Source organism: Megalops cyprinoides, chromosome 18 (genome assembly GCF_013368585.1).
Source record: "Megalops cyprinoides isolate fMegCyp1 chromosome 18, fMegCyp1.pri, whole genome shotgun sequence".
Lineage (NCBI taxonomy): Eukaryota > Metazoa > Chordata > Actinopteri > Elopiformes > Megalopidae > Megalops > Megalops cyprinoides.
In genome coordinates, this window is record NC_050600.1 from 29,076,819 (window position 1) to 29,089,382 (window position 12,564).

Here is a 12,564-nt window from a genome sequence, read left to right on the forward strand (position 1 = left end):
GAGAGGGAGCTGTTTAGCTATGCACAGCTCCACAAGACCAATCAGAAACAGCACCCCTGCTGGTTATCATAAGTCATATGCAAATGTGACTGCTATTAACTGTATAAAAAATGAACTGAATTCTATACCTGTTGAACTTCTGCTCAATGCTGATGTTCCCGCGGCCGGCTGTGCTAATAAACCTTCCTGTCTTTCACTATGAACATCGAATCTGCTTCTTGTCGCAACGAAACACTTTTTGGTGTTCCGGACCTTTACTAACACTAGGGTGTTCCTAAGTGGTTGCTAGGCGGTTGCAAGAATAAACACTATGATTGCTAGGGACACACCCACCTTTGGTGAGTGTTGGGTCACATGACCAAAAGCAGCATATCAGGTCCTGTGGCTATTGGTCAAATGGTGACCAAGCGGTAAGACTTTGAAAAATGAACTGAAGTCAATGGGAGGATGGAGGGATGAATAAACGAGTAAAAGACAAGTACGGGTCAGTATGGGTTTCAATGAGTGTTGGGTGGCATAACCTGAGCCAGCATATGAGGTACTATGACCGTAGGCCAAAAGGTGACCAAGCGGTAAGACTTTGAAAAATGAATTGAAGTCAATGGAAGGATGGAGGGATGAGTAAACAACAAAAAGACGAGTGCCTGGTCAAGACAGTCTTCGGTGAGTATTGGGTGATATGTCCTGAGGCAACATGTGAGGTATGGTGGCTATGGGGTGAAAAGTGACCGAGTTGGAACGCCATGAAGTGTGAGGTGGGTGATTTTGAAAATGAATGGGAGTCTATGGGGAAAAAAGGGATGAAAAAATGACAAAAACCAGAGAACGGGTGCGGGTACGGCTTAGCTGTATACAAGCAACCCGATCGGGGTCAGACCGGATGGGTTTTAATTGGTTTGGGGTCGATATCTCAAAAAACTGTGGGAGGAGAAGAGGTACAAAATTTGGTGGAATAAGAAAAAGAAAAAGAAGAATAAAACGGAAAGAAGAATAAAATCGGATAACAATAGTGTAATAACTAGAAATGTGCATTTCCTGAAGAAAAAGTGTGATTGCGACCCGGCAGCGAAAATGTGTTAACGCATATGAGATGATCCCTAGGATGTGGCTAAGTGCTGGTTTTGGCTAAGAGTTTTTGGATGTTGTAAATGACTGTTTTTTGATATAGTCTGTTACTCAACCCATGAGAGAGAACACAATTCTAGATCTGGTTCTGTGTAATAATCCTGATAGAATCAGCAGTACTGAGGTAAGGGAACCACTCAGAACAAGTGACCATACTTCAATTACGTTTGAAGTTTTTTGGCAAGTTAAGTCTGCATTCTCCAATGCTAGAGTATTCAACTTTAGGCAAGCTGACTTTATTAAGATGCGTGATTATACAAGGAATATAAACTGGGTACCTCTTCTAGGTGGTAAAACTGTCAAAGAAATGTGGTGCATATTTAAAACGATTATTCTGGATGTACAGCGTAAATTCATTCCGCAAGTGAGAAAAGGAAAACTGAAAAAGAAGCATCCACAATAGAAAATATAAGTTGGACAGTTCAGAGAGTAGTAAGATTGAATACAGTAACATGCGAGCTCAAGTTAAGAAAAAAATAAGGGAAGCTAAAAAGCGTTTTGAAAGACAGGTTGCCCTAGATGCAAAGAGCAACTCTAAACGTTTTTTTCAATATTAGGGTCGAAAAAGGATCGTTAAGGATGAAATAAGAGGTATAAAAAATAAGGATGGATTATGGTTTATGATAACAAAGCTATTGCTGATACACTAAATAGCTACTTTGTGGAGACTTTCACTAGTGAAATGTTTTCACATATGCCTTCAGGTGCAGTTAGTTCTCATGGAGACTTATGGAGGAAATTGATTTAAATGATGCAGAAGTACTAGATAAACTTCAAAAACGTAAAACAAATAAGGCAGCAGGCCCTGACGGAATATATCCAAGAGTTCTCAGAGAACTAGCAGAGGTGGTTTACAAGCCTCTGACAGTTATTTTTAAGCAATCCCTTAAAACTGGACAAATACCAGATGACTGGAAACATGGCAGTGTAGTACCAATCTACAAGAAAGGAGACCAGACTGAACCAGGAAATTATAGGCCTGTCAGCTTAACTTGTATCGCATGCAAAATACTGGAATCCATCCTTAGGGATAATTTGGAATTATTCCTGGAACGAAATGGTGTTCTAAATGATAGCCAACACGGTTTTCGCAGGGGGAGGTCATGCTTAACAAACCTCCTGGACTTCTTTGAGGAAGGTACAGCATGTCTGGACTCAAACCAAGCTTATGATATCATCTATTTGGACTTTCAAAAGGCATTTGACAAAGTTCCGCACGAGAGACTCATATTGAAAATGACATCTGCAGGAATTACAGGAGCTATCACCTAGTGGGTTCAAAGTTGGTTGTCTAATAGAAAGCAGACTGTAACTGTGGGAGGAATTGTATCAGAGCAGGGTCCTGTATGAAGTGGAATCCCGCAGGAATCGGTGTTGGGGCCTTTGCTATTCCATATATACATAAATGATCTGGATGCAGAGGTTAGTAGTAAAATTTGCAGATACAAAACTAGGAGGTCTAACCAACAGTACAGAATCAACTAAGGTAATACAGGAAGACCTAAGCAGCATCAAAAAGTGGGCAGGTACTTGGGAGACTTGGGAGTAATAGTTGACCCAAGCTGAGCAGGATCTAGGCAGTGTGCTGTAGCAGTAAAACAAAGGCCAAGAGGATGCTGGGATATATAGCCAAAAGTATTGAGTATAAATCAAAGGAGGTTATATTGAGATTATACAATGCCTTAGTCAGACCTCACTTGGAATACTGTGTGCAGTTCTGGGCACCGCACTATAAAAAAAGATATTGAAGTTCTTGAAAAAGTTCAAAGAAAGGCAACTAAATTAGTTCCTGGCATGAAATATAAAAGCTACAAGGAAAGACTCAAGTTACTTAACCTATTTAGACTTAGTGAGAGGAGGCTTAGGGGTGATTTAATTGAGGTTTTTAAATTTATAAAAGGACTTAATAAGGTTAACTATAATAGATTTTTTAGGGTGAGTTCAGTCTGTAGAACAAGAGGACATAAATGGAAACTAGTTAAGAGTAAGTTCCACACTGATATAAGGAAATATTATTTTACACAAAGAGTTATCAATACATGGAATAGGTTGCCAGGTCATGTAGTTGAGGCAGAGACACTTGCTGTGTTCAAGTCTAGACTTGATGCAGTTTTGGATACTCTTTAATTAAGAAATGGCGATCTTAGTTGGGCCTGTTCTCGTCATAATATGTTCTTATGTTCTTAAGTGGTTGCTAGGGTTTTGCTAGGTGGTCGCTAGAGTGTTGCTACGTGGTTGCCAGGGCATTACTAGGTTGCTAAGGTATATAAGGTGGTTGCTAAGATATATGAGGTGATTGCTAGGGCTTTGCATCGCAATCACACTAATAAAAAAAACTACAACACCCTGACTGCACAAGTCTGCATACCCTTTCATAATGGGAGCTCTAGCTGTGTTCAAAGTTAACCAATCACATTCATAATCATGCCTGTAGGTAAATAGCAGACACCTGCCATCAATGAAAGTGAGATTAAACCCAGATTAAAGTCGGCTGGAATGACCTAAAGAGAGCTGTACACAGGAGATCCCCTTGCAATCTAATGGAACTTGAACGTTTTTGCAAAGAAGAATGATTGGTCTAATTAATCTGTATCCTTGGGAAGGTCAAAAAACACAAGCCAGGGTCAAAACAGCATGGAGAGCAAAACTGGAATCCATGCAAACAATCCACATAGCAAGACAAAGAGCAGGGTCAAAAAGATCTAACAGGTCAAAAAAACCAGGAGCAGAGTAACGATTAGAAACACCAATGATCCCGTTCAGTAGAACAAGCTCAATACCTCACAAAGAGGTGCCTGAAACTGCAGTCCTTAAATCCCCAGTGGTGATTAGGTGAATTTGCTACAGGTGTGGTTAAAATTCAGGCAACTCAGAGCGTGGGTGTGGCTGAACAGGGAGTTGGCTGGAGGCAGGTCTGAGCTTGATTCCATATTAACACATTCTTAACATACAATGTTAAGAAGAGTCAATTATGTTTGTCTTTCATATATGCAATTTTATGTATACTCTGTCGTGTTTTATAATATCTGGAATTTTACAACAGCTTGTATTCTGCAAATTAATCTTTAAGTTGTGAATGCAAAAAGAGGGAATGATTGACATTTCTTCTATTTTCAACCATTGAGGTCACATATATTGTAGAATATAATCTATGAGATTCATATTGTACTCCACAACTGAATATTTGGAGGTGAAAGCAAAATTGACACATTTTGTGATATGTATATGCAAATATGTCATTGCCTGAAAATACATTCAATATCAAATTTTACATTTAGATTATTTTTTTAGATTATTATTTAATGTAATGGTATTTAATAAAGTTCAAAGCGTAAACATGTGTTCTCCCCCAAATTCTTTCAATTGCTTACACTCCATGTATAAAATATGATTAGTGTTGATTGCAATTGTGAAAATACACTGAGCATGATGCTATGAGTGGACGGATCCCTGGGAAAGTTAATATTTGGACAAGTACCAAGCATTTATTTATCGGTATTGCAAAGGTTATTCACTTAGCTTATGTTGAGCACGACAAAAATATTCACTTTATTTCACATGGAAATTACTATCAAGTTCCGATTAGACACACTGTGCATGTTTAATGACAGCTGTATGTGGAATTACACACAGTTTTACTTAATTCTGCCTCAAAGCCCAGGAGCGAACAGCATACTGGTGATGTGATAGGCCAAAAAAGTCTCAGTGCAGAGTCAGTGGATGGCTGAAACTGTGCAGTGCAGGCCAACGTGATCTTCAGAGATGAAACTGTAAGTATCTCTGACTCTCTGAAGTACCTTTCCATTAGAGGTCCATCTCCACCAGCCCCTCCCACCCAACTCATTAAGGCAAAGCCTTTTAAGATGTGCTTCAATTACTTATGCCACTGACAACGGTTAAAAGCAGACACCAATACTCTTGTTAAAAGTGTGGCCAGTTTTGTCTAGGAAATCTGTTACCAAATTTATATTAAACCTTTAGGTGACATTTTCTGAAGCTGGTAGATGTTCATGTTTTAATTAAAAAAAAAACACAGTATGTTAAAAAACAGAAAATGTTGGAAAATCCAGCTTGGCAGAAGCGGAAACGTGAATAAAGGTACTCTTTTCGAATCCAATGGTTAGAACTCCTCTACACAATTCCTGGAAAACTGAATAGAAAGTAAAATAGCTGTATGCCATTTGCTAAAAACGTTCCACTCAAAATGAATGGCCGCTTCCTAAGGTAAACAAGACGATTTCTGGCTGAAGAGTGGTCACTTGGACTAACAAGCTTTTGTGAGTCTAAAATAGGCCCGAAACTGCCAGGGTTTTAAAATGGGACATATCATGAGAGTCTGGGATACTGCTCTTATCTACAGGATTGCTACATCTTTATGCTGACCTCCAATCAGTACCGATATTGACCCCTTTTGGCAAACATTGTAAAGCGCAAAGCAGTAAACTGATATGTACTGTATATGCGTGACTTTTGCACATTTATAATGAAGTACACTATATGGACAAAAGTATTTCGCCACACCTGTCAATTATTGAATTCAGGTGTTTTAATCAGACCCGTTGCCACAGGTGTATAAAATCAAGCACCTAGCCATGCAGTCTCCATTTTCAAACATTTGTGATACAAAATGGGTCGTTCTGAAGAGCTCAGTGACTTCAAGCGCGGTACTGTGATAGGACCCTGCCTGCTCCTGTTACCGACCCTGTTTTTGTCCGTGGATTGCCTTCCGGTTTTTTGACCCTGCCTGCTTTTGTTTCGCAACTTGCCTGTCGTCATTAATAAACCCGCCTGGAGCCTGAAGCTCTCTTGGTCTGCGACTGAGTCCTTGCCTGAGCCGTTACAACGCCACCTTTGCAATAAGACAGTTCGTGAAATTCCATCCCTGCTGCATATTCCACGGTCAACTGTAAGTGATATTATTAGGAAGTGGAAGCGTTTAGGAACAACAGCAACTCAGCCACGAAGCGGAAGACCACATAAAATCACATAGCGGGGTCAACGACTGCTAAGGCGCATGGTGCGTAAAAGTCGCCAACGCTCTGCTGATTCCATAGCTGAAGAGTTTCGACCTTCCACTGACATTAATGTAAGCACAAAAACTGTGTGGCGGGAGCTTCATGGAATGGGGTTCCATGGCCAAGCAGCTGCATGCAAGCCTCACATCACTAAGTCCAATGCCAAGCGTCGGATGGAGTGTTGTAAAGCACACCGACACTGGACTGTGGAGCAGTGGAAACGTGTTCTGTGGAGTGACGAATCACGCTTCTCTGTTTGGCAGTCAGATGGGCGGGTCTGGGTTTGGCAGATGCCCGGGAGAACGTTACCTGCCTGACTGCATTGTGAAGTTTGGTGGAGGAGGGATAATGGTAAGGGGCTGTTTTTCAGGGTTTGGGCTAGGCCCCTTATCTCCAGTGAAGGGCAATCTTAATGCTTCAGTATACCAAGACATTTTGGACAATGCTATGCTTCCAACTTTGTGGCAACAGTTTGGGGAAGGCCCTTTTCTATTCCAACATGACTGTGCCCCAGTGCACAAAGCGAGGACTATAAAGACATGGTCTGACAAGTTCGGTGTGGAAGAACTTGACTGGCCCGTACAGAGCCCTGACCTCAACCCCATCGAGCACCTTTGGAATGAACTGGAACGGAGATTGCGAGCCAGGCCTTGTCACAAATTCCCACAGAAACACTCCAAAATCTTGTGGAAAGCCTTCCAAGAAGAGTGGAAGCTGTTATAGCTGCAAAGGGGGACCAACTCCATATTAAAGTATATGTATTTGAACACAATGTCATTACAGTCCCTGTTAGTGTAATGGTCAGGCATCCAAATACTTATGTCCATATAGTGTATATCAACAGTATTCTGTGTCTCTCACACACACACACACACACAAAGTCTATGCTTCATCAATGCATTCTGTCAGTTATTCACTGAATCAAAGTTGCTGGGATACCAGTAAACTGTCAGCAACTACTTTAGAAACTGGCTTGTCATTACTGAGGGGTCCCTAAAGCATTTTCAGGAATGTCGCATTCTAAGGGATCTCCAGCTTATGTTTGTCTTTCATATATGCAATTTTATGTATACTCTGTCGTGTTTTATAATATCTGGAATTTTATAACAGCTTGTATTCTGCAAATTAATCTTTAAGTTGTGAATGCAAAAAGAGGGAATGATTGACATTTCTTCTATTTTCAACCATTGAGGTCACATATATTGTAGAATATAATCTATGAGATTCATATTGTACTCCACAACTGAATATTTGGAGGTGAAAGCAAAATTGACACATTTTGTGATATGTATATGCAAATATGTCATTGCCTGAAAATACATTCAATATCAAATTTTACATTTAGATTATTTTTTTAGATTATTATTTAATGTAATGGTATTTAATAAAGTTCAAAGCGTAAACATGTGTTCTCCCCCAAATTCTTTCAATTGCTTACACTCCATGTATAAAATATGATTAGTGTTGATTGCAATTGTGAAAATACACTGAGCATGATGCTATGAGTGGACGGATCCCTGGGAAAGTTAATATTTGGACAAGTACCAAGCATTTATTTATCGGTATTGCAAAGGTTATTCACTTAGCTTATGTTGAGCACGACAAAAATATTCACTTTATTTCACATGGAAATTACTATCAAGTTCCGATTAGACACACTGTGCATGTTTAATGACAGCTGTATGTGGAATTACACACAGTTTTACTTAATTCTGCCTCAAAGCCCAGGAGCGAACAGCATACTGGTGATGTGATAGGCCAAAAAAGTCTCAGTGCAGAGTCAGTGGATGGCTGAAACTGTGCAGTGCAGGCCAACGTGATCTTCAGAGATGAAACTGTAAGTATCTCTGACTCTCTGAAGTACCTTTCCATTAGAGGTCCATCTCCACCAGCCCCTCCCACCCAACTCATTAAGGCAAAGCCTTTTAAGATGTGCTTCAATTACTTATGCCACTGACAACGGTTAAAAGCAGACACCAATACTCTTGTTAAAAGTGTGGCCAGTTTTGTCTAGGAAATCTGTTACCAAATTTATATTAAACCTTTAGGTGACATTTTCTGAAGCTGGTAGATGTTCATGTTTTAATTAAAAAAAAAACACAGTATGTTAAAAAACAGAAAATGTTGGAAAATCCAGCTTGGCAGAAGCGGAAACGTGAATAAAGGTACTCTTTTCGAATCCAATGGTTAGAACTCCTCTACACAATTCCTGGAAAACTGAATAGAAAGTAAAATAGCTGTATGCCATTTGCTAAAAACGTTCCACTCAAAATGAATGGCCGCTTCCTAAGGTAAACAAGACGATTTCTGGCTGAAGAGTGGTCACTTGGACTAACAAGCTTTTGTGAGTCTAAAATAGGCCCGAAACTGCCAGGGTTTTAAAATGGGACATATCATGAGAGTCTGGGATACTGCTCTTATCTACAGGATTGCTACATCTTTATGCTGACCTCCAATCAGTACCGATATTGACCCCTTTTGGCAAACATTGTAAAGCGCAAAGCAGTAAACTGATATGTACTGTATATGCGTGACTTTTGCACATTTATAATGAAGTACACTATATGGACAAAAGTATTTCGCCACACCTGTCAATTATTGAATTCAGGTGTTTTAATCAGACCCGTTGCCACAGGTGTATAAAATCAAGCACCTAGCCATGCAGTCTCCATTTTCAAACATTTGTGATACAAAATGGGTCGTTCTGAAGAGCTCAGTGACTTCAAGCGCGGTACTGTGATAGGACCCTGCCTGCTCCTGTTACCGACCCTGTTTTTGTCCGTGGATTGCCTTCCGGTTTTTTGACCCTGCCTGCTTTTGTTTCGCAACTTGCCTGTCGTCATTAATAAACCCGCCTGGAGCCTGAAGCTCTCTTGGTCTGCGACTGAGTCCTTGCCTGAGCCGTTACAACGCCACCTTTGCAATAAGACAGTTCGTGAAATTCCATCCCTGCTGCATATTCCACGGTCAACTGTAAGTGATATTATTAGGAAGTGGAAGCGTTTAGGAACAACAGCAACTCAGCCACGAAGCGGAAGACCACATAAAATCACATAGCGGGGTCAACGACTGCTAAGGCGCATGGTGCGTAAAAGTCGCCAACGCTCTGCTGATTCCATAGCTGAAGAGTTTCGACCTTCCACTGACATTAATGTAAGCACAAAAACTGTGCGGCGGGAGCTTCATGGAATGGGGTTCCATGGCCAAGCAGCTGCATGCAAGCCTCACATCACTAAGTCCAATGCCAAGCGTCGGATGGAGTGTTGTAAAGCACACCGACACTGGACTGTGGAGCAGTGGAAACGTGTTCTGTGGAGTGACGAATCACGCTTCTCTGTTTGGCAGTCAGATGGGCGGGTCTGGGTTTGGCAGATGCCCGGGAGAACGTTACCTGCCTGACTGCATTGTGAAGTTTGGTGGAGGAGGGATAATGGTAAGGGGCTGTTTTTCAGGGTTTGGGCTAGGCCCCTTATCTCCAGTGAAGGGCAATCTTAATGCTTCAGTATACCAAGACATTTTGGACAATGCTATGCTTCCAACTTTGTGGCAACAGTTTGGGGAAGGCCCTTTTCTATTCCAACATGACTGTGCCCCAGTGCACAAAGCGAGGACTATAAAGACATGGTCTGACGAGTTCGGTGTGGAAGAACTTGACTGGCCCGTACAGAGCCCTGACCTCAACCCCATCGAGCACCTTTGGAATGAACTGGAACGGAGATTGCGAGCCAGGCCTTGTCACAAATTCCCACAGAAACACTCCAAAATCTTGTGGAAAGCCTTCCAAGAAGAGTGGAAGCTGTTATAGCTGCAAAGGGGGACCAACTCCATATTAAAGTATATGTATTTGAACACAATGTCATTACAGTCCCTGTTAGTGTAATGGTCAGGCATCCAAATACTTATGTCCATATAGTGTATATCAACAGTATTCTGTGTCTCTCACACACACACACACACACAAAGTCTATGCTTCATCAATGCATTCTGTCAGTTATTCACTGAATCAAAGTTGCTGGGATACCAGTAAACTGTCAGCAACTACTTTAGAAACTGGCTTGTCATTACTGAGGGGTCCCTAAAGCATTTTCAGGAATGTCGCATTCTAAGGGATCTCCAGCTTTGTCTTTCACAAAACTGTTTTGGTCGCCCTGTAAATCTTGGCAGAGGATGATGTGTTGGCAGATGGCAATTAGTGTGGCAGTTTGCTGCTTTGCCAAACAGTTGAACAGTTGGGTCACCTGTGTTCGTCTGCCCATGGCCTCATGTAGCAGAGCCCCAGGACTCATTGGGAGGCACTGTGCCCGGACATCACTCAAACCACTTTAGTGTGACAGGGAATGTACAGCCCACAACAGTGGATGCTAGCAGCTCATGCAGTTGGAGCTGTTGGACATTCCTCCTGGGTTTGGCTGAAAGGTTCAAATTGGCAGGAAGATTCCCACACACCCACATCCACAGTGCCCAAACAACACCCTGCCCCCCCACCAACACTTCATCTACAAACACAATGAAGCTTCATTTTCTACAGAAACAACCCGGTTTACTTCTCTGTAAAATAATTAGATTAGTAGAGGTAAAACCATGGAGTGGTTTAGGTTGTCTAACATCGCATCCGAGAACCACAGAGACAGAGAGGCAACATGGAAAACAAGCAGGAATTTACTGTGAATGGACCCGTAACTCAATAAGTGCCCAAAAAGTAACATATGAAAGAATAAATAATGAAAATATTATGACGAAGAATCCTTGGATGTATGAACAATTGGCACATGCTTTCTCTCACAAGGTCTGGGTACTGATCAGGAGACAGATTTGGGGGGGGGGGGGGGGGTAAGGACTGCAACGAGGTGTTGAGGAGACCTCCAATGGGATGGTACCTGTGGGCTGGGGGGGGTGGTGACAGACACAGGATTTGGGCCACCCCCAGGACACTTAATTATGGATATGAAGGCAGGAAATGCTTTCTCCTCAACCCTCTCCCATTCAATCTCTGACCTTCCACCTAATCAATTAGCCACACTAAAGGCACTCTGACTCCCTGCTAGGCAGGACAGTGAATGTAGCAGTTATTTATGAGAGCCCCTTTGACCTCAGCACAATGTGGATGGCTTCAGACAGTGTGACAATGGCTGGTCTTGTAACACTATATTTCAAATCTCATGCCAAATCAATTTTAGAAGCATTTAGTCTGATTTCTGTCATACATATTCTGCCAGAGCCATGCTCCAAATTGTTTGAATTATTAGATTTATTTAAGGGGAGGTAGGCATCAACAAGAATTTGTCTTGAAAGTCTCCTTGTGCTTTTGGGGCTAGTCTAAGGGTGTCTTTTATTATTTCAGTCTATATTCAGGCAAAGATCAACTAGACCTATCCATTGAAACACTTTATTTAGTTGTCTTTTAACATTATTTTATTTTTAACATGCCTCTGTTTGTTTGAAAATAGTTGAAGGTTTTCTGAATGGAGTGAGAATGAAATGTGAAAATGAACTCCATTGAAAACGTTTGATTGTTTGAACTGTATGAAGCACACACTGACACAATGACCCTTTCATAAGTCAAACCAAAAACTTTCCTCGGGTTTCATTTTCTCATACAATCACCAAAGTAGATCCTTTTGAATGTACACATTTTAAGTCATTTATTTAGATAATTCTACAGCCATCATTTATTCACCACATTCAAGCACTTCCAAAAGAGAAAAATGTATAGCAGTATTTATTTATTCATCCGACAGTCATAAATTGATAGATTGTGTTGTAATTTCTCACTTTGCATTTCATAAGCAGATCCAAAGGCAGTCACCTCCAGCCCATTTACACCATTGTCACTGTGTGCTTGTTTTTTGACCCTGATGGCAGCTTTTGTTAAATAAACCACTAACACATCAGCAGCACTCAGTGTTTCCAACCTGCAGAAAGTCATTCCTGTAAGGAGGAATGGTCGAAAATAGATCCTAACCATTCTGCAGGTCTGATCAGCAGTTAGGTAACATTTGGTTGAGGTTATTGCTAGTAAAGGAGTTTCCATCAGTTACTAAATGTAAAGATTTACATAGTCCAGCAAAGTACAAAGGAGCAAGCTTTTACTTCCTCCTTCTCTGACTTCTCTGTGAATAAAAAAACGAGGTATGTTTGAGACAAACTAGGAAATCTGCAAATACCTCATAGACAGATCTGTCCCTGACACATAGGGTTGCCACCTTTGATTTGTGAAAACCGGGACACTTGGACCAATTTTTTTTTTTTTTTGGGGGGGGGGGGGGGGGATTAAACCATATTTGCAAATACTATACTACTCTTACCTATATTTGTCCTGACGCAGATGCACTCCCTGACACAGTTGCACTCACTCTGGACTCCTTTGTCTGCTGCTGTCCCTTTCTACATTAAATAGATTTTTTACTTTAACGTGTAAACATAA